The sequence below is a fragment of the Triticum aestivum genome, chromosome 6B (genome assembly GCF_018294505.1).
Source record: "Triticum aestivum cultivar Chinese Spring chromosome 6B, IWGSC CS RefSeq v2.1, whole genome shotgun sequence".
Taxonomy (NCBI): Eukaryota; Viridiplantae; Streptophyta; class Magnoliopsida; order Poales; family Poaceae; genus Triticum; species Triticum aestivum.
In genome coordinates, this window is record NC_057810.1 from 165,450,071 (window position 1) to 165,468,988 (window position 18,918).

At 40.6% G+C, this 18,918-nt stretch overlaps 3 long non-coding RNA genes across 5 annotated transcripts; 1 reads left to right on the forward strand and 2 right to left on the reverse strand.

Moving 5' to 3' along the window:
• Positions 1 to 5,616: 5,616 nt before the first annotated feature.
• LOC123136375 (uncharacterized) lies at positions 5,617 to 9,148 on the forward strand. The gene is made up of 4 exons (XR_006466859.1): positions 5,617 to 5,839; positions 5,942 to 6,133; positions 6,220 to 6,348; positions 6,621 to 9,148. It is a non-coding gene; the product is annotated as an uncharacterized lncRNA (long non-coding RNA).
• Positions 6,115 to 10,062, reverse strand: LOC123136376 (uncharacterized). Of its 3 annotated transcripts, none has more exons than XR_006466863.1 (5): positions 10,024 to 10,062; positions 9,200 to 9,311; positions 8,034 to 8,826; positions 6,828 to 7,962; positions 6,115 to 6,181 (listed from the first exon to the last, which is right to left on the reverse strand). It is a non-coding gene; the product is annotated as an uncharacterized lncRNA (long non-coding RNA). The 3 variants fall into 3 exon arrangements; XR_006466862.1 differs by having other exon boundaries at positions 6,116 to 6,181; positions 8,034 to 8,790; XR_006466860.1 differs by lacking the exon at positions 10,024 to 10,062 and having other exon boundaries at positions 6,117 to 6,181; positions 8,034 to 8,790; positions 9,200 to 9,762.
• Positions 10,063 to 10,673: 611 nt separating this feature from the next.
• LOC123136374 (uncharacterized) lies at positions 10,674 to 12,606 on the reverse strand. Its single transcript, XR_006466858.1, has 6 exons — positions 12,372 to 12,606; positions 12,214 to 12,287; positions 12,089 to 12,133; positions 11,699 to 11,998; positions 11,311 to 11,541; positions 10,674 to 10,734 (listed from the first exon to the last, which is right to left on the reverse strand). It is a non-coding gene; the product is annotated as an uncharacterized lncRNA (long non-coding RNA).
• Positions 12,607 to 18,918: the final 6,312 nt, after the last annotated feature.

Genomic DNA, 18,918 nt, shown 5'->3' on the forward strand with positions numbered 1-18,918 from the left:
ATCAAAACTATAGATTGGTGCTTGTGGGTGACTAGTAGTGTTGATTACATCTTGTAGTTGATTACTATATGGTTTATTTGGTGGAAGATTAATGTTCAGATCCATTATGCTATTCAATACCCCTCTGATGTTGAGCATGTTTATCATTTGTGAGTAGTTACTTTCGTTCTTGAGGTCACGGGAGAAATCATGTTGCAAGTAATCATGTGAACTTGATATGTGTTTGATATTTTGATGGTATGTATGTTGCCATTCTCTTAGTGGTGTCATGTGAATGTCGACTACATGTCACTTCACCATATTTGAGCCTAGGGGAATGCATTGTGGAGTAGTTATTAGATGGTGGGTTGCGAGAGTGACAGAAGCTTAAACCCCAGTTAGGCGCTATTTCGTAAGGGACCGATTGGATCCAAAAGTTTAATGCTATGGTTAGAATTTATTCTTAATACTTTTCTCGTAGTTGCGGATGCTTGCGAGAGGGTTAATCATAAGTAGGAGGTTTGTTCAAGTAAGAACAACACCTAAGCAACGGTCCACCCACATATCAAATTATCAAAGTACCGAACACGAATTAAGCCAACATGATGAAAGTGACTCGATGAATTCCCGTGCACTTTGCTTATCATAAGAAACCATTTTGGCATGTCCTTTGCCTCAAAAGGATTGGGCTACCTTGCTGCACTTGTGTTACTACTATTGTTACTTGCTCGTTACAAATTATCTTGCTACAAAACTGCTCCGCTACTTACAATTTTAGCACTTGCAGACATTACCTTGCTGAAATCCACTTGTCATTTCCTTCTGATCCTCGTTGGGTTCGACACTCTTACTTATCAAAAAGGGCTACAATTGACCCCCATACACTTGTGGGTCATCAAGGCAATTTTCTGGCGCCGTTGCCGGGGAGTGAAGCACTCTTGGTAAGTGGAAATTGATAAGGAAACATTATTACTACGTGCTGAAATTTATTGTCACTTGCTACTATGGGAAACAATCCTTTGAGGGGTTTGTTCGGGGTATCTTCACCTCGAGCGGAACCACAGTTAGTCACCCCTCAACATACTGCACCTACTGAAAATATTGAATATGAAATTCCTTCGAGTATGTTAGAACAACTGCTAGCTAATCCTTATGTAGGAGATGGAACCGAACATCCTGATATGCACTTGATATATGTGGATGAAATTTGTGGATTATAGCTTGCAGGTTTGCCTGGAGATGAAGCTAAGAAGAAGGTTTTCCATTTATCTTTTAATGGAAAAGCATTGACATGGTATATTCTATGTGATGATATTGGATCTTGGAACTGGAACCGTTTGAAATTGGAATTTCATCATAAAATTTATCCTATGCATCTAGTTCATCGTGATCAAAATTAGATATATAATTTTTGTCCTCGTGAAGGAGAAAGTATCGCTCTAGCTTGGGGGAGGCTTAAGTCAATGTTATATTCATGCCCAATCATGATCTCTCGAGAGAAATTATTATTCAGAATTTTTATGCTCGGCTTTCTTGTAATGATCAATCCATGCTCGATACTTCTTGTATTGGTTCTTTTATGAAGACGACTATTGAATTCCAGTGGGATCTTTATAAAGAATTAAACGCAACTCTGAAGATTGGGAACTCGACGAAGGTAAAGAGTCAGGTATTGGACCTAAGTTTGTTTGTGTTAAATCTTTTATGAATACCGGTGCTTTTCTGAAGTTTAGCACTAAATATGGACTTGACTCTGAGATAGTAGCCTCCTTTTGTGAATCTTTTGCTACTCATGTTGATCTCCTAAGGATAAGTGGTTTAAATATCACCCACCAATTAAATAAGAAGTTAAAGAACCGGTAAAAGCTAAAGAAGAAACTTTCATTTACAATGTTGATCCAGTTGTTACCACTGCTTATATTGAAAAACCACCTTTTCCTGTTAGGATGAAGGAACATGCTAAAGTTTCAACTGTGGTTAACAAAAGTTATGTTAGAACACCCAAACCATCTGAACAAATCAAAGTTGAACCTAGTGTTGCTATGATTAAAGATCTCTTAGTTGATAATATTGATGGGCATGTTATTTACTTCTGTGATGAAGCTTCTAGAATTGCTAAACCTGAAGGAAAAGATAAACATAGACCAGTAATTGGCATGCCTGTTATCTCAGTTAAGATAGGAGATCATTATTATCATGGGTTATGTGACCTAGGTGCTAGTGTGAATGCTATTCCTTTCTCATTATATGAAAAAATTAAAGATGAAATAGCACCTGCTGAAATAGAAGATATAGATGTTACTATTAAACTTGCTAATAGAGATAGTATATCACCAATTGGGATTCTTAGAGATGTTGAAGTCTTGTGTGGGAAAATAAAATAACCTACTGATTTTCTTGTTCTTAGCACCCCACAAGATGACTTTTGTCCCATTATTTTTGGTAGACCTTTCTTGAACACCGTCAATGCTAAAATAGATTGTGAGAAACAAACTATCAGTGTTAGCTTTCGTGATGAATCTCATGAGTTTAATTTTTCCAAGTTTAGTAAACAACCTCATAAGAAAGATTTGCCTAGTAAGGATGAAATTATTGGTCTTGCTTCTATTGTTGTGCCTCCTACTGATCCTTTGGAACAATATTTGCTAGACCATGAAAATGATTTGCATATGCGTGAAAGAAATGAAATAGATAGAATCTTTTTTGAACAACAACCTCTCCTTAAACACAATTTTCCTGTTGAAACTCTAGGAGGTCCTCCTCCACCTAAAGGTGATCCTGTGTTTGAACTTAAACAATTGCAAGACACTTTGAAATATGCTTATCTTGATGAAAAGAAGATATATCCTGTTATTATTAGTGCTAACCTTTCAGAACATGAAGAAGAAAGATTATTAAAAGTCCTAAGGAAGAATAGGGCTGCTATTGGATATACTCTTGATGATCTTTAGGGCATTAGTCCGACTCTATGTCTGTACAAGATTAATATGGAACCTGATGCTAAACCCGTTGTTGATCACCAATGTCAGTTAAATCCAAAAATGAAATAAGTGGTAAGAACGGAAGTATTAAAACTTCTGGAAGCAGGTATAATCTATCCTATAGCTGATAGTAGATGGGTAAGTCCTGTTCATTGTGTCCATAAGAATGGAGGTATTACTGTTGTTCCTAATGATAAGAATGAGCTTATTCCACAAAGAATCGTCATAGGGCTACAGAATGATATTTGATTATAGAAAATTAAGTAAAGCTACTAGGAAAGATCATTATCCTCTGCCTTTTATTGATCAAATGTTAGAAAGACTATCTAAGCGCACACATTTTTGTTTCTTTGATGGATACTTTGGCTTTTCACAAATACCTGTTTTACAATCCGATCAAGAAAAGACCACTTTTACTTGTCCTTTTGGAACATTTGCTTATAGACGTATGCCTTTCGGTTTATGTAATGCACCTGCTACCTTTTAAAGATGTATGACTGCTATCTTCTTTGATTTTTGTGAAAAGATTGTTGAGGTTTTCATGGATGACTTTTCTGTTTATGGGAAGTCTTTTGATGATTGTTTAAGCAATCTTGATCGATTTTTGTAGAGATGTGAACAAATAAATATTGTCTTGAATTGGGAGAAGTGCCACTTTATGGCTAATGAAGGTATTGTCTTGTGCCACAAAATTTCTGAAAGAGGCATTGAGGTGGACAAATCCAAGGTTGATGCAATTGAGAAAATGCTATGTCCTAAAGATATCAAAGGTATTCATAGTTTCCTTGGTCATGCTGGTTTCTATAGGAGGTTTATCAAAGACTTTTCTAAAATCTCTAGGTCTCTTACTAATCTTTTGCAAAAGGATATTCTCTTTGTGTTTGATGATGATTGCATGGAAGCCTTTGAAACACTAAAAAAAGCCTTAATCACTGCACCTGTTGTTCAACCACCTGATTGGAACTTGCCTTTTGAGATTACTAGATGACCCGTTGCGCCCATGGCGCAAAGGCCGAGCGCACGCCATGTATTTTAAGAGTGTGCATTAAAATATGTAGATACAAATTGAAACATATATAAGAGACTCTTTTCAGTTGGCATACATCTGAACTTATTTGAGCAAATATTCTTGATAAGGCATCTTTATACTAAGAATTTTTAAAAGTAGATCTTGCATAGTTGCAATGAGTAGAGAACATGCAATAGACAAAGGAGGATTTTTAATAAGTATTGCTGCTGCCAAAGCACAGTTCATGATACTGCATGCAGCAAGCAAGTGATACTGATAAACAATTATGCAGAGGCCCTTGAACGTGCACTTGAAGGCAAAAACATATATTGGTTCAGAAGCGCACCACACAACAGTCTAAGAAGCAAATGAGCAAAAATTAAACGCACAGGATGGTCTTAGGTGATTACATAAGATTCAAAAACATGATAAACATAGAAGTCTTGGTAGGCATGCATACTAATGCTAAGTTATATAATAAGGGGCTCTTGCAACTTGATTATATTGAGTAGACGATTAGGCACAGTCCTTTGGAAGTGCATTTAAAGGTGAAATTATATGCTTGACCTTCCTCCATGTGCGCCTCCCCATCAGCATTAAGAATAGTGAGCGGTTTGGTAAATGATAGATAGAATCGATGTGAACCAATAGTTTTACTTGGATGCAAAATGGAACATTTTGAATTCATGTTCAAATGAGAAACACCCAGAAAATCAGAAAATCCTTATCCACAGCCCTGGGTGCATTACACAGAGCAAATTTGTGTCTAAACAGTAGAGAAATCTCACAAGCTACCATAAAAAATGGTTGCCGCCAATGTTGAAGACTGCTCTGCTGGAGAGAGAGAGAGAGACTATTCGAGGAGCTCATCTTAGAATTGTTTCTGATTCTCGAACATCGACCCAGGCTGGATAGGGCGCTAACCACCAACTCTATGTGTTCGATATATATAGAGAGATATTTTAATAGATAGAGGAGGCTTGATCGATTCTCTGGTCATTACTGAACTCACGTATAAGCAGGCTTGTGGATCAACAATGAAAGCTAGTTAATTTTGTAGGTGAGCAAGATCGTATAATCTGCCAAAAAATGTACGTCGAATACGCACACAAAAAGATACACACGGCGACAAAAGGTCAAGCGGTGTGCCGCAGTTGTGCCAGTGTCATGCTTGCTGCGCACACCAACCAAACTTCCACGCTCCGCTACAGATGTGTGCCGCACCGGCAGTCCGGCACCACCGGGCCCTACTGCACGCCGAGCGATCGTGCGACATCGCCGTGCTACGACCATCACCCACTTGCATGCTCCCGTCGGCCGCCGTGCCGCAACCTCCATCGCATCAAGCATTCAACAAATCGGGTGTAACGAAGGAGGATACACGACGGCCCGGGTCAGGGGGGCATGTAGGGAAGAGCCCACGCGGTTGACGCCTCCTTGGACTACTCTGCATTTTCACGACCACGATCAAAGGAAAATGGTAAGCAAATCTCAGTATTTGTATTCCCACTGTCTCTCAGAAAGAACGGCCATGGATTACAGACACGTGATCACTTAATGTGTCGGCAACAACAAGCAACCAGGAAGGCATGCATCCATGACAAATCAATAAAAAAGGAACCGCCTGCCTTGTGGCCCCCATAGCGCTTCAGCCACGCGTGTACCTCCGCTGTCGGCTGCCGGCCGCATGCCGCATGTGAGGAGTCGCTCCAAGAAACGGCTCGTGAGTGTGGGGCTCGGTTCCCTCTCCTCCAGTTCTCCACCACGCGCGGTCCAGTCACCTGCCGCCGCCCCGACTCCACCGGAGCCCCAACTGCTGCCACCGGATACATCTGGTCGGAGTACCAGTAGGTCCGCCGGAAACACCGAGGTCAGCCAGCCACATCCCCCTCACTTTCTCTCTCCCTCGCGCCGCGAGTTTGCATCCCGAGTTGATTAATGGCTTGCTTCGAATCTGCTCGTCGTCACGCAGTCCCGGTGCCTCTGGCCATGGAGCAAGGGAGTCTGGTAAAGGAGCTATTTTACCAAGGCAACGGGCCTCCGGGGCTCGGAGAGGCCAGGATCCTCCTTCGATCTAAGCAAACACATTCCACCTTCCAGATCAAGGTGATTGTGTTGATTCTGCTTCCTTTTCCAAGCCATGGAGTCATGCCCGAGGAAAGAGGTGGGCAACTTAGGAGAAGCTAGTTGAAGAAATTTTGGCTCTTGCTCCCTGAATAACAGAATCTGTTATCACTTTTTTTCCATTAGTCAGCAGAACAGGAACGTGTACCTGTACTTCTACTGAAACTTAACGACACTGCTCCTCAAAGAAAGACGGTTATTATACTACTGCACAACTCTTACAAATGCAAGGAATGGTTGTGTCCACTGCTTCAGGTACAATTACCTCTCTTTTGAACCATGCCAGATAGTGCCCCTAAGCAGCAGGCATCAATATTTAGCATTAGTTATTGTCTTTGAGTCGCTTAAACATTGGTTGGCATATGCATTCGGGGTTATATTTATCATGGTGAAAGCATCGGCCACAAGACTAACTTACATATATGTAATCTACTTAACTTCTGATTTCATCAAATGTTCAACAATTGTAGTAGTATTCATACATTTCATTTGACCTGACCATCTCTGCATCCATGGTTTAAACACAGGCACTGAACTCATCTTGGAGGAGTGGGAAAACTATACCTTTCATTTTTACACGGTACCATACATTACTTCCACTTGTTAAAATTATTATTTTTATCATCCTTAAATTGTGCTGTTCAATTTGTCCATCAAATATAGTTTTTAATAAATGGATAGTTATGTACTCAAAGAATATGAGACCAAAAATATGTAAGATGTTCCTTTAGTACCTCTCCCCTTCTGCAAGTTCAGCTGATCAATATTGCTAGTGTCGGTTCAGCTGAATGTTTGGACAGGGAAATCATGTCTAAAGGGAGTAAGAAAGTCAGCACTGCTGCATGACGTTTATAATTGAATAGTCAAACATTTTGAGTAGTAGCATAAAAGCCAGAAAAGATGACAAAAGGGAAATAGAGGAGGTAGAGATCTCAATTGTAGTTCTGTAGATCGGTATACAAGAAAACACACACTTACCATTAATCTGGATAAGTGAGTTAGCGTGATAGTACGTTTTCAAACTCTCTGAAAGTAGATGGCTGCCAAGCTTTTGTTTGCTGGAGAAGTGCCATGATACAGATGTATATATCTAGCATTGTCACCTCCATAAACAGTGAAACTTCAAAAGAAACAATTGTCACAGTCAGCTATCTTCAATCATAATGATAGTCTCATTCATTGCTAGGTTTGTAACCTTCTTGAAAATTATGGTCCAACTAATCTGGAGAAAATCAATTGGCATAGGAGGAGACAATGTATACCCATAAAATTCATGTTAATAGGTTTACATTGAATTATTGGTTGAGACAAACCAACAAATTAGTATGGATGTTACAATTTGAATTCCAAGAATTATCAGATACAAATCTGTGACTCCATTATCAAACTGAGTTAACATCTTTATCACCATGGATGAAAGAGCAATATAACAAGGTACAAAGACATAATAGTTGTAGGAAAGAGAAAGGATGGAGGGGAGAGGGCCGTGTGTGTGATATCCACCTCGTGTGGATCTGGCCGCTCGTCAGCGAGCCTCGCTGGTGAGCAGCAGGAGATCGACGTGAGACACCTCACCTCGAACTGACTCTTGCTCGACTGCACCTTGAATCTCACCAGTGCGTGGCGTGGCCATTGTGCATCACATAGCAGTTTGTAAAATTGGGAACATGGCAATATGAGGAAAATAGAGAAACAATACACATCATGGCGATGCTGAACTTCAACAGCCATGCACAACGCAGCAGATCCTAAGCGCCCTTCTCCTTGCCGGCGCCAAACAATAGCTGGCGGTGAGGCGCTGCCGGCCGGCGTCACCTCTCCTACTGTGCCGCGGATCCGTGTCGTTAAAGACGAAGAATTGTCAAGTCGCTGCAGAGATGCAAATTAAAATTCCAATACATATCTGTTAGTATGCAAAATGTTTAAAACTAAGGTTGTACCTTGCAATGCACCACAACAACCAACGTTTTAGCATGCCATTTATTCCAAGAGCAGGATCGTAACATACTTTCAGAAAAGTGAAGTCCAGATCATACACTCATGAATAAATGCTTTGGTTTTCAACTGCCACAATGATATCCCCCCTACTGCAAGCCCCTGCCTATAGCTCTAAACTGAACCAACAAGTTAGCATGTCATTTATTTACAAAGTAATGCTTAGCAACCTAATTCCCCAAAGGCAGGAGTCTAGATAGTTTCAGAATGTGCAGTTTAGATTATTTTTTCTAGTATCAATTCTGAACATGACACAACAGTTTAGCTCCTTTTATTTAAGCTCACACCATGTGATGATTTTTTTTGCAGTTGCAATCGCAGTAGGTTTACTTGCACAATGCTAGTAGCTTATTCTTTCTGTATTCTGAAATAAAACAAAAAAATAGACCTTAGAAACATCCAAGTAGCACCAAAAGAATAAAACAGGGGAGGTTAGAAAATGCTCAAGCATCAGGATGGATGAGTAATTATAAAATAGAAACAAAAGGGCCTTCTTCCATTATTTTTTGTTCCCTGTCACTTATATACATCATAGCAACACACATGCATTTTAACTATAGAAAAACATAATTCCTAACTGAGGAACAAAGTTATATTAGAGCACCACATTTTATAAGCACTATACATCTATACTTACCTTACTTGGGTATGACCTAAGTAGGCTTGACATTCACCATGATTCATACACACAATGTACTACATCTGAGATAGAATGGTACCCACAAATTAAACAATAATCTACATAAATCAAAATTAAAATGTCTATTACTTTGCCTCTTCTACGCAATGGTACATACAGTTGGAGAAACATGAAAATGCAAATGAATAAATTCTCCATATTTTTGGTGATCCATTAATATTTGGAGGTATAAATAAGGAATAGAAAAATTAAGAAACAGTGACTTAATTAGTCTTTGACCAATATTTGAAGGTATAAATAAGTAGTCAAATTGGTATCCAATTGCCGGCTTGAGTTTCACATTTGAAGACCACTTCTTTCCATGGATTATAGGCATTAGATACTGGTTGATTTCAAAGTTTCAATTTACATGAATTGGAAGGAAAACAGATAGAGCAGAAAAGGAATTTATCAGGTAGTGGAGGAGCTCACCCATAGTTTAGACCCGTCGATCTAGCCGTGTGGACGCTGGATGTAGACAGAGAGCATGCATGCTCTTCTTCCTTCTCCCACCACACCACATCAGAGGAGGGGTTGGAGCAGGCTGTGGCATAGGTACAAGTTCAAAAGCGAAAAGGGAATGAAACCGTGACGCAATATAGTCACTACTCCAACACCAATAATCCTAAAGGTGGTTGTACTATACACTATAACCAACAGCTATGCATAAAATTTAATAAAAGCATTTGAGAAAAATAATAAGATTAAAATGACATTACAATTTGCTCAATAGTCCAATGCTTTGATTATAAAATTACTCCAAATAGATGACTGAACAATATGGAAAATTAATAAAGGTATGATGCTGGTGATTTATTTCATATTAAAAGAAGATAAGTAATGGAGATTGTATTATTAGTAAATAAATAACAAAATGATGTACTTTTATGTAGAATTAAAAGATGGAGGGCAAAATAAATACATATGGCTATCCTATTCCACAATGAATAAGAATAAACAATCAGCCAAACTAAATCAGTCTATTTGAAGGTTTGTACTCCCTCCGTCGGTGCATTAGGCAACTAAGGAGCTGCATCGCGACCTAGGCACACACAGATGCCCAATGCACAGGAAGGAGAGAGTAACCTATGTCCTGATTAGTGACAGGCCATCAAAGCAAAAGTATATTCAAGATTTTCAATGATATAAATGTAGTTGAAATAAAGCTCTAGATTCAGTATGTTATGCTTAGTTCTTTCTAGAGCCAGAACATAATAAGAAGAATATTCACTATTTAGATAAAACAAGAAAATCACCTCAAACCACATTTTCTGCTAGTGGGCTTATCAATTGAGCTCACTTGTGATGTCATCTCTTTTAGCCGGATGGATGAAGTGGCGCCAAGCTTCTGGCATTCTCTGTGACAAGAGAGTGCCACAAAAGCTAAAAGGCAAGTTCTACAGGACGGCGGTTCGACCCGCAATGTTGTATGGCGCGGAGTGTTGGCCGACTAAAAGGCGACATGTTCAACAGTTAGGTGTGGCGGAGATGCGTATGTTGAGATGGATGTGTGGCCACACGAGGAAGGATCGAGTCTGGAATGATGTTATACGAGATAGAGTTGGGGTAGCACCAATTGAGGAGAAGCTTGTCCAACATCGTTTGAGATGGTTTGGGCATATTCAGCGCAGGCCTCCAGAAGCTCCAGTGCATAGCGGACGGCTAAAGCGTGCGGAGAATGTCAAGAGAGGGCGGGGTCGACCGATTTTGACATGGGAGGAGTCCGTTAAGAGAGACCTGAAGGATTGGAGTATCGACAAAGAGCTAGCTATGGACCGGGGTGCGTGGAAGCTTGCTATCCATGTGCCAGATCCATGAGTTGGTTGCGAGATCTTATGGGTTTCACCTCTAGCCTACCCCAACTTGTTTGGGACTAAAGGCTTTGTTGTTGTTGTTTTGTTGTTGTTGTGATGTCATCTCTTCCTGAACTGCCATTGACATGTGCTGCATGGCAAAGGCACATAACCCTGTCATCAACACCATCGGTATTCTTAATAGTCAGGAAAGGTGCAACACAAAATATGGCTACAAATTTCTTTTCTCTGTAATCATAACAAGAACTGAACATATTACAAAAAGAACTACATCATCTCCCATCAATAGAAAAAATCTCATTGTCTTTGACAGAAATATATTTAATTTAATAACTATTTCAGGAAAGCTCATGCACACGCGTAGCATAATAACAAAACAACAGTCCCCTTAAAATTAGGTAAGAGGCGGCATCTAAGATAGCCTTGGCGAACAACAGGGGATGGATAGTCTATAATTTGAAGGGAACTATTGTTATAAACTAAAAAAATGATTCTAAACTGCAATAGTAGTGTAGCACAAATATACTGCTTTATGTATTCCGGTTGATCAGTTCATATCAACTTGACTTTCCAATGCTTGAACAATTGAATGAATTTTGCAATTGAAACTAAACACAAACTAACACCATCAAAACAGAGGCAATTGACGTGGTGCCACGCAATGTCTTATTGACCTTGGCCACCACACCAGCCTAAATTGTAAATAGATGCGCAAGCCAATCTCCGTACCTATAAGTATTCGGTGTAGGATAGTGCAAATAAGGGATATTAGCCTACAGAAATATGGGGTCATGGCAAGGTTGATCCCTTTCTTTTTCTATCATGTTCGTCTTCCTGAGTCCAAAGAGCATCCGACCCTTGCTTCAAAGATAAGGAGCCTCGCAAGGGTGACCAAAGCCAATATAGCAATCAAATGAGCCGATATCTCCTTGTAAGCATTGTGTTTATGTTGGTTATATCCTGCATTTGACATGAAACAGATGGTGTCATATTGAGTTGATCCACCAGCAAATAAAATCAAGGCATAAAGAAGTTGACTCCAGCTTGGGCATATGCTCACAACAATCAATAGATAGTACAAGCGGGGGGGGGGGGGGTGTAATTGGATTAGTATGACCTTGGATGCACCAAAATCCTTCATGGCCAGCACCATTGAGCTAGCATCTTCTCTCCTTGTCACCTCTATCGGATAATATCATCAAAAACAAAACACCACTGATTCCAACATTCCCGAAAATCCTCAAGACTCATGGAGTTTCTCCTGGCAATCAAAACCAGAGAATTCACCCTTTGCTAGGGGGGGGGGGAGTATTATACCTGAAACTCGCAGGTAACAGTAAGTAGGCCGATGAGGGAACTAACCAACAAGATAAATGCACTACCCATTTAATTCGATCATATCTTCTTGTGCTTTCCTCTGAAAGGCAACACAATTTTGTCAAAGAGATGGCCTGAAGCAACATCTTGTTTTGTTCATATCAGAAAGTCTGTATAAAGTATTACATACCTTTAGCAAGAGGGCTTCGGCAACAGTTATGTATGTTCTGATGACCTGGGATAGAATCAACCATAACATCAAAATCAAACTGTAGGAACAAACGTGGGGTGGGGGGTGGGGGAGAGAGAATTCACCTTTGTTCCCCATGACCCAACTCTTCGTCAAAATTCTTCCTCTTCTTTTTTGTCTCAGATCTTCACACATCATACTTAGAAAAACGATAAACCAACGATTGAAATCAGATCATCAAAAAACTAAGGTTAAAGAAGAAGGTGAGATGCAGATGGGCAACCTAGATTGAGGACGACAACTAGGGCCGACGAGCAGCGTCCGACACATGACGCGAGCACCGTCTCGGCCTCCGGCTTCGCTTCTCCTTCCCCCAGTGCCGTCCTCCTGTGCTCCTTCTCCCTCCCCGCCGTCCTCCTCTGCTCCTCAGCAGCGACCTGTGACCGGCCCAGAACCACAGCCCACAGCGGTGGCTGATGGAGGATGGGGAGGCATCGGGAAGAACTACACAAGCGGCGATGACGACCATACGCTGGGGCTCCGAGGTCAGGGGAGGATGAGGTGGCGCAGTGGCGACGGAGAGAATTGGGGAACGGGAAGTGGAGCTCGAGAAGGGAGCGATTGGTGGGTCAAAGACGCGAGCGATTGGTGGCTAGGGTTTCATCATGAGAACCCCACGCTCGCTGTAGAGCCTTTCTTTTTTCACGCAGGCCACGTGCGAGACGCACCACCACGCTGGGCCCGTGGGTAAAGAAGGCCTACCCGTCATTCACTGGAGCATGAAACAATAACGTGCGAGAAAACAGATGACTAGATTATTAACAGCGCGGTAAAACGCTACAGTAGTGGTGGATCGAGCGAACGACGTTCACCGCGCGACGCGAATGCTCCAGAATGGCGGGTACTCTAGCAGCTTTTATATGTTAGATGTGTGATGCTAGTGATTATGCTGTTAGTGTTGTTCTAGGACAAAGAGTTGATACGAAACTAAATGTTATTCATTATGCTAGTAAAACTCTAGACAGTGCTCAACGAAACTATGCTACTACTAAAAAAGAATTCTTAGCAGTGGTGTTTGCTTGTGATAAATTCAGATCTTACATTGCTGATTCTAAAGTAATTGTTCACACCGATCATGCTGCTATAAAATATCTTATGAAGAAGAAAGATGCTAAACCTAGACTCATTAGGTGGGTTCTTCCGCTACAAGAATTTGATTTGCATATTACTGATAGGAAAGGAGCAGAGAACCCCGTAGCTGATAACTTGTCTAGACTTGAAAATATTCTTGATGACCCACAACCTATTAATGATAGCTTCCCTGATGAACAACTAGCTGCAATAAATGTTTCTCATAGAACACCTTGGTATGCTGACTATGCTAATTATGTTGTTGCTAAATACATACCACCTAGCTTCACATACCAACAAAAGAAAAAATTCTTCCATGATTTAAGACATTACTTTTGGGATGACCCACACCTTTATAAAGGAGTAGATGGTATTATTAGACATTGTGTACCTGAGCATGAATAGGATCAAATCCTATGAAAATGTCACTCCAAAGCTTATGGAGGACATCACGCGGGAGACAAAACCACTCATAAGGTATTGCAATCTGGTTTTTATTGGCCTATTCTCTTCAAAGATGCCCGTAAGTTTGTCTCATCATGTGACGAATGCCAAAGAATAAGTAATATCAGGAAGCGTCAAAAAATGCCTATGAATTACTCACTTGCTGTCGAACCATTTGATGTTTGGGGATTTGACTTTATGGGACCTTTTCCTTCCTCTAATGGGTATACACATATTTTGGTTGTTGTTGATTATGTTACTAAGTGGGTAGAAGCTATTCCAACCAGTACTGCTGATCACAACACCTCTATTAAAATGCTTAAGGAAGTTATTTTCCCAAGGTTTGGAGTCCCTAGATATTTAATGACTGATGGTAGTTCACACTTCATTCATGGTGCTTTCCGTAAGATGCTTGCTAAGTATGATGTTAATCATAGAATTGTGTCACCTTATCATCCTCAGTCTAGTGGTCAGTTTGAACTTAGCAATAGAGAAATAAAACTAATCTTTCAAAAGACTGTTAATAGGTCCCAGAAGAATTTGTCTAAGAAATTAGATGATGCACTTTGGGCTTATAGAACATCTTACAAAAATCCTATGGGTATGTCTCCATATAAAATAGTTTATGGAAAAGCTTGTCATTTCCCTCTTGAGTTAGAACACAAAGCATTTTGGGCAATAAAAGAACTTAATTATGATTTCAAACTTGCTGGAGAAAAGAGGTTATTTGATATTAGCTCATTAGATGAATGGAGAACCCAGGCTTATGAAAATGCTAAGTTATTCAAAGAAAAATTTAAAAGATGGCATGACAAAAGAATCCAAAAGCATGAGTTCAAAGTAGGTGAATATGTTCTTTTGTACAACTCTCGTTTCAGATTCTTTGCAGGAAAACTCCTCTCCAAATGGGAAGGACCCTATGTCATCGAAGAGGTCTATCGATCCAGAGCTGTCAAAATAAATAATGCCGAAGGGACTAACCCGAAGGTTGTCAATGGGCAATGGATAAAGCACTATATCTCAGGTACACCCATTAATGTTGAAAGCAATGTTATCCAAACTTTGACACCAGAAGAACACATAAAAGAGTCCTTCCGGAACTCTCCAGAATCATGAAAATAAGGAGGTACGTGATATAGTAAGTAAATGACATCCGAAAAATTTGCAAAAGTATTTTTTGTTAGTTTTGGAATATTTAGAAAATTAGGAAAATAAGAAACTTCCAGGAAAGTGACCCTGGTGAGCACGATACACCAGGGCGCGCCAGGCTTGCCTGGCGTGCCTAGGTGGGTTGTGCCCACCTCGGGTACTTTCCGGTCTCTATTTTTCTTCTGTTCTGCTTGTTCCCCAAGATAAAAAATCTATATATACCTCGCGAACCTGTTAACCTCCGTATCGCGGAGAAATATCCAGTTTTCTTTTCTTGTTGTTTTCTATCAGATCCAATCCGCCATGGCCACTTCAAGCTCCTCCAAGGACAAGTCCTTTGACAACGTCATCAACCCATATCCGCGGGAGGTGATGCAGCACCCTCAAGCTATCCAGATGCGCAATGGGGTGCTGCACATCCGCGATGTGCAAGGGCCCAGGGGGACTGTATCCGTGGAGGCCAGGCTTGGAGCCATGGAGCAGGACATCTTCAAGTGCAAGGGAATGGTGGAGCGTGGACTCAATGCTGATCACCTCATGATCGCGGACTATACCCATGATCTCAAGGTGGACGGCAAGCCCATAAAGGACATCATGTTCTCCCTCAACGAGCAAATCAACTTCCTTCATAGCCATATCGACGACCTTCAGAGCCAAATCTTTGAATATGAGGCCAGGTTTAAAGGTATGAGTTTGGCTGCCAGTTGCAGGATCCGGGAGACTCACTCCTTATATATGATGGTGAGCCTCTGCCATGGAAACCCGAGGACAAGAAACCTTCTACTTCATCACCATTGTGTTCTTCATCACCACCAAAATAAAACTAAGTATTGGGTATGGGCACTCCCCTTTGCTTTCGCCAAGCTTACGGGAGGTGCCCCGGTATCGTGTCAATCTCCACTATCTTTTGCCTTTACTTTCTTAGTTCGATCAATGGTTATCTTTTGCTATTAGATGAATAAAAGTTTAGTTCGGTCCTTTCTTTTTATGAGTTTGCTTAGTGATCAATCTTTGTAATCGTGTGCGAGATATAATAAAGTTTAGTTTGAGTTTTGCCTTTTTTACTTTCTTGCTGCAATAAAAAGAAAGGAAATAAAAAGAAAAAGATCATATGCTAATCTTATGGTAAGTGATGACATTACACAAGGAAAGGTATAAGTAGAAAATTTTATTGTAGATTGAAAAACATAGCATTGGTCAATGATGCAACACATGAAATAATTAATAAGCGAAGAGAAGATTCACATATAAATACACTATCATGGAAATATTTTCTGATTGTGAGCACCCATCAAAATATTATATGCCAAAATTGTTGATGTTGGACAAGGAAGACAACTTAATGATTTATGTTTGTTCATATTCACATAGAAGTCATATTGTCATAGATCCTTCAACATGTGGTGCTTGCCCCTATCTTTGCTAGCCAAAAACTCCGCAGTAAGTAGATATACTAGTTGTGCATCCAAAACCCTTAAACCCTGTCTTGCTTGAGAGTCCACTATACCTACCTATGGATTGAGTAAGATCCTTCAAGTAAGTTGTCATCGCTGCAAAAAGGGCAATAAAAATTGATTATAAAAATGTGAGATCATTTAGTGTAAGCGAAAATTGAGCGTTGTACGAACTTGTGATGGTGAAGAATAAAAGCGACAGACTACATAATAAAGGTTGCCATCACAAGGGGCAATATAACGTGACATTATTTTGCACTAAGGGGTTGAGCATACAAACCAAAAGCGCATGGCAACCTCTGCTTCCCTCTGCGAAGGGCCTATCTTTTACTTTCTTGTATTACTTTTATGCAAGGGTCAAAGTTTTTCTCTCTATTCCTTTTATTTTTCTCCTTTGGCAAGCATCATGTGGTGAGGAAAGATCTAGGCACATATGTCCAGTTGAATATGGGTGTCATAAGTTATTATTGTTGACATCACCCTTGAGGTGAGTGTGTTGGGAGGCAAAACTATAAGCCCCTATCTTTCTTTGTGTCCGGTTGAAACATTTTGCTCATGTGTACGCGGTGAGTGTTAGCAATCATAGAAGACTAAATGATAGTTGAGTACGTGGACTTGACTAAAGGCTCCGATATGTGACCCTTCCTAAAAATATGATGAATTGTAGTTGCAAAGTTCATTGAGAACATAGTTTGTTGGTTTCCAATAGAGTTTATGCTTTATACTTCATTGTTGTGATGAGTTGTCACTTGCTCATGAGAAGTCTATGATAAAAGTTCTATAATAAAAGTTTTATATTGAAGTTTGTTTCTGTTATAATAAGTTACATGATGCTTCTATGTCCGTATTTTTGTTTTTATTGACACCTCTCTCTCTCTAAGCATGTGGACATGTTTTTCGATTTTGGTTTTCGCTTGAGGACAGGCGAGGTCTAAGCTTGGGGGAGTTGATACGTCCATTTTGCATCATGGTTTCCTACTGTTATTTATGTTGTTTTATTATATAATAATGCCTTTTTGGAGTAATTCTAATGCCTTTTCTCTCATAATATGCAAGGTATGCACCAAGGGAGAGAGTTCTGGTAGCTGGGAATCTGGACGTGAGAGAGCTACGTCAAGCTACCTATTCTGCACAACTCAAAATGAGCTGAAACTCGCAGAGGATTTTTATGGATTATTTAAGGAATATTGAAGCAATAAAGTACCAGAGGAGGGCCACCAGGTTGGCACAACCCACCTGGGCATGCCAGGAGGCCCAGGCGCGCCCTGGTGGGTGCCGCCCTCCTCGGCCCACCTCCGGCACCCATCTTCTGGTATATAAGTCATTTTGACCTAGAAAGAATAAGGGGAGGACATTAGGGACGAAGCGCCGCCGCCTCGAGGCGGAACTTGGACAGGAGCACTTTTGCCCGCCGGCGGAGCGATTCCGCCGGGAGAACTTCCCTCCCGGAGGGGGAAATCATCGTCATCATCATCACCAACAACTCTCCCATCTTGGGGAGGGCTATCTTCATCCACATCTTCACAGCACCAACTCCTATCAAACCCTAGTTCATCTCTTGTGTTCAATCTTTGTATCAAAACTATAGATTGGTGCTTGTGGGTGACTAGTAGTGTTGATCACATCTTGTAGTTGATTACTATATGGTTTATTTGGTGGAAGATTATATGTTCAGATCCATTATGCTATTCAATACCCATCTGATCTTGAGCATGTTTATCATTTGTGAGTCGTTACTTCCGTTCTTGAGGTCACGGGAGAAATCATGTTGCAAGTAATCATGTGAACTTGATATGTGTTTGATATTTTGATGGTATGTATGTTGCCATTCTCTTAGTGGTGTCATGTGAACATCAACTACATGACACTTCACCATACTTGGGCCTAAGGGAATACATTGTGGATTAGTTATTAGATGGTGGGTTGCGAGAGTGACAGAAGCTTAAACCCCAGTTTATGCACTATTCCGTAAGGGACCGATTGGATCCAAAAGTTTAATGCTATGGTTGGAATTTATTCTTAATACTTTTCTCATAGTTGCGGATGCGTGCGAGAGGGTTAATCATAAGTAGGAGGTTTGTTCAAGTAAGAAAAGCACCTAAGCACCGGTCCACTCACATATCAAATTATCAAAGTACCGAGCACGAATTAAGCCAACATGATGAAAGCGACTCGATGAATTCCTGTGTACCCTCAAGAACACTTTGCTTATCATAAGAAACTGTTTTGGCCTATCCTTTGCCTCAAAAGGATTGGTCTACATTGCTGCATTTTTGTTACTACTACTGTTACTTGCTCATTACAAATTATCTTGCTACAAAACTACTCTACTACTTACAATTTTAGCACTTGCAGACATTACCTTGCCAAAAACCACTTGTCATTTCCTTCTGCTCCTCGTTGGGTTCGACACTCTTACTTTTTGAAATGGGCTACAATTGACCCCATACACTTGTGGGTCATCAGTACGTGGCCTTTTGTCCTCCTCTCGCACGTCTTGTCACGCCGCTGCCGTAGTAGGCTTACAGTGCAAGCTTGCGCAGCGCGCGGGGGCGTTCTTTTGGCTAAACGGTGGTGCCATTGAATTGTGGGTGAGACCATTCCCGTGCAACCTCGCAAGTTCCCATGCAAGCTTCCCACCCGACTCCGTGA